This window comes from Arachis stenosperma, chromosome 9, assembly GCF_014773155.1.
Source record: "Arachis stenosperma cultivar V10309 chromosome 9, arast.V10309.gnm1.PFL2, whole genome shotgun sequence".
In the NCBI taxonomy this organism is placed as follows: domain Eukaryota; kingdom Viridiplantae; phylum Streptophyta; class Magnoliopsida; order Fabales; family Fabaceae; genus Arachis; species Arachis stenosperma.
The window spans coordinates 56197423-56201252 of record NC_080385.1 but is presented as its reverse complement, the minus strand read 5'-3'; the positions used below and the strand labels follow the sequence as shown (position 1 = coordinate 56201252).

The 3830-nt window shown below is 38.1% G+C and overlaps 1 non-coding gene across 1 annotated transcript; it reads left to right on the top strand.

Annotated features, from left to right (window-relative positions):
• Positions 1-1399: 1399 nt before the first annotated feature.
• Positions 1400-1507, top strand: LOC130952430 (small nucleolar RNA R71). Its single transcript, XR_009074611.1, has one exon. It is a non-coding gene; the product is annotated as a small nucleolar RNA R71 (small nucleolar RNA).
• The last annotated feature ends 2323 nt before the right edge of the window (positions 1508-3830 follow it).

The window sequence follows — 3830 nt, the reverse complement described above, 5'->3', positions numbered from 1 at the left end:
GTCTGCCAAGGATGATGGATTCATCCATGCACTTCCCAGTCTCTAGGACTATGAAATCAGTAGGAATGTAATGGTCTTCAACCTTAACCAGAACATCCTCTACAAGTCCATAGGCTTGTTTTCTTGAGTTGTCTGCCATCTCTAGTGAGATTTTTGCAGCTTGCACCTCAAAGATCCCTAATTTCTCCATTACAGAGAGGGGCATGAGGTTTACACTTGACCCCAAGTCACACAAGGCCTTCTTGAAGGTCATGGTGCCTATGGTACAAGGTATAGAAAACTTCCCAGGATCCTGCCTCTTTTGAGGCAATTGCTGCCTAGACAAGTTATCCAGTTCTTTGATGAGCAAAGGGGGTTCATCCTCCCAAGTCTCATTTCCAAATAACCTGTCATTTAGCTTCATGATTGCTCCAAGGTATTTAGCAACTTGCTCTTCAGTGACATACTCATCCTCTTCAGAGGAAGAATACTCATCAGAGCTCATGAAAGGCAGTAGTAAGTCCAAGGGAATCTCTATGGTCTCAGTTTGAGCCTCAGATTCCCAAGGTTCCTCATTGGGGAACTCATTGGAGGCCAGTGGACGTCCAGTGAGGCCTTCCTCAGTGGCGTTCACTGCCTCTTCTTCCTCCCAGAATTCGGCCATATTTATGGCTTTGCACTCTCCTTTTGGATTTTCTTCAGTGTTACTTGGGAGAGTGCTTGGGGGAAGTTCAGTAATTTTCTTGCTCAGCTGACCCACTTGTCCTTCCAAATTCCTAATGGAGGATCTAGTTTCAGTCATGAAACTTTGAGTGGTTTTGATTAGATCAGAGACCATGGTTGCTAAGTCAGAGGTATTCTGCTTAGAGCTCTCTGTCTGTTGCTGAGAAGATGATGGAAAAGGTTTACCATTGTTAAACCTGTTTCTTCCACCATTATTATTGAAACCTTGTTGAGGTCTCTCTTGATTCTTCCATGAGAGATTTGGGTGATTTCTCCATGAAGAATTATAGGTGTTACCATAGGGTTCTCCCAGGTAATTTACCTCTTCCATTGAAGGGTTCTCAGGATCATAAGCTTCTTCCTCAGATGAAGCATCCTTAGTACTGTTTGGTGCATTTTGCATTCCAGACAGACTTTGAGAAATCAGATTGACTTGTTGAGTCAATATTTTATTCTGAGCCAAAATGGCATTCAGAGTGTCAATTTCAAGAACTCCTTTCTTCTGACTAGTCCCATTGTTTACAGGATTCCTTTCAGAAGTGTACATGAATTGGTTATTTGCAACCATTTCAATTAATTCTTGAGCTTCTGCAGGCGTCTTCTTCAGATGAAGAGATCCTCCAGCAGAGCTATCCAAAGACATCTTGGATAGTTCAGAGAGACCATCATAGAGAATACCTATGATGCTCCATTCAGAAAGCATGTCTGAGGGACATTTTCTGATTAATTGTTTGTATCTTTCCCAAGCTTCATAGAGGGATTCTCCATCCTTCTGTCTGAAGGTTTGGACTTCCACTCTAAGCTTACTCCATCTTTGTGGTGGAAAGAACTTTGCCAAGAAGGCATTGACTAGCTTTTCCCAAGAGTCCAGGCTTTCTTTAGGTTGAGAGTCCAACCATATTCTAGCTCTATCTCTTACAGCAAAAGGGAATAGCATCAGTCTATAGACCTCAGGGTTAACCCCATTAGTCTTGACTGTGTCACAGATTTGCAAGAATTCAGCTAAGAACTGATGAGGATCTTCCATTGGAAGTCCATGGAACTTGCAATTCTGTTGCATTAGAGAAACTAATTGAGGCTTAAGCTCAAAGTTGTTTGCTCCAATGGCAGGGATAGAGATGCTTCTCCCATAGAAATCAGGAGTAGGTGCAGTAAAGTCACCCAGCACCTTCCTTGCATTGTTTGCATTGTTGTTGTTTTCGGCTGCCATGCCTTCTTCCTCTTTGAAGAATTCGGTCAGCTTCAACAAGAATGTCTTTGTCTCTGCTCCTGCTCATATGAAAGAGAAGAGAACAAGAAAATATGGAATCCTCTATGTCACAGTATAGAGATTCCTTGAAGTGTCAGAGGAAAAGAAAAATAGAAGAAAAGAAGGTAGAAGAATTCGAACTTGATTAGTTAGAGTTCGAATTGTGCATTAAGAAGGAGTAGTACTCCATAAATAGAAGGATGTGAGAAGGAGGGAAGAGGATTTTCGAAAATTAAGTAAAAGATTTTGAAAACATTTTGAAAAACACTTAATTGATTTTCGAAAACAAGAGTGAGAAAGAGATCAAGTGATTTTTGAAAAAGATTTTGAAATTAGAAATCAAAAAGATTTGATTGAAAACTATTTTGAAAAATATGTGATTAAAAAGATTTGATTGAAAAGTTATGGTTTTAAAAATATGTGATTGAGAAGATATGATTTGAAAACAATTTTAAAAGATTTGATTTGAAAACAATTTGAAAAGATATGATTTTAAAAGAAATATTAATGACTTGCCTAACAAGAAAAGATATGATTCAAACATAAAACCTTTCTTAATAGAAAAGGCAACAATTTTGAGATGTTCAATCAAATCATTAATTGTTAGTAAGTATCTTTTAAAAAGGAAAGAAATTGATTTTGAAAACATTTGATTGAAAAGATTTGATTTGAAAAAGATTTGATTTTGAAAAACTAAAAAAATTGATTTGAAAACAAAATCTTCCCCCTAGCACCATCCTGGCGTTAAACGCCCAGAATGGTATACATTCTGGCGTTTAACGCCCAAAATGCTACCTCTTTGGGCGTTAAACGCCCAACCAGGTGCCCTGGCTGGCGTTTAAACGCCAGTCTGCCTTCTTCACTGGGCATTTTTGAATGCTCAGCTTTTTCTGTATAATTCCTCTGCAGTATGTTCTGAATCTTCAATTCTTTGTATCATTGACTTGAAAAGACACAAATAAAAAATATTTTTGGATTTTTTTAATAATCAAAATGTGACAAGAATCAAATAACAATGCATGCAAGACACCAAACTTAGCAGTTTATGTACTACTGACACTAACAATATGAAAATGCATATGAGACACACAAAATACTTCAAGTCAATAGAATTCAAAGATCAAAACAAAGAAATATATGCATGGATTCGAAAATTATAACAAAAACATGCATTTGACACCAAACTTAGGATGAGACACTAAACTTAAGCAAGAAACATCAAATATTTTTGGTCTTTTTATGATTTTGTAATTTTTTTGTGTTTTTCGAAAATTAAATGGGAAAAGGTATCAAAATTCTTAATGAGAATTCCAGGAATCAGTGCAGTGCTAGTCTGAGACTCCGGTCCAGGAATTAGACATGGCTTCACAGCCAGCCAAGCTTTCAAAGAAAGCTTCGGTCCAAAACACTAGACATGACCAAAGGTCAGCCAAATCTTAGCAGATCACTGCTCCAAGAGCAAAATTGATCAGAATCAACAAGCTCTTGTGGTGATAAGTTGAAACCTCGGTCCAATCAGATTAGACATGGCTTCTCAGCCAGCCAGATTTCAACAAATCATCATGAAACTCTAGAATTCATCTTCAAGAATTTCGAAAAAAAAAATAATACCTAATCTAAGCAACAAGATGAACCGTCAGTTGTCCAGCCTAAACAATCCCGGGCAATAACACCAAAAACTTGATGTTGTTGCCGGATCTTGGCACTGATGTTACCAAAAGCTTGCTCAAAACTTGAACAATCCCTGGCAACGGCGCCAAAAACTTGGTGCGCGAAATTGTGAACAATATTTTTCACAACTCTCATAATCCCTGGTCATGAACTCCAAAAAACTTGGTGGTTCAATTCCATGGCATTACACAACTTCGCACAACTAACC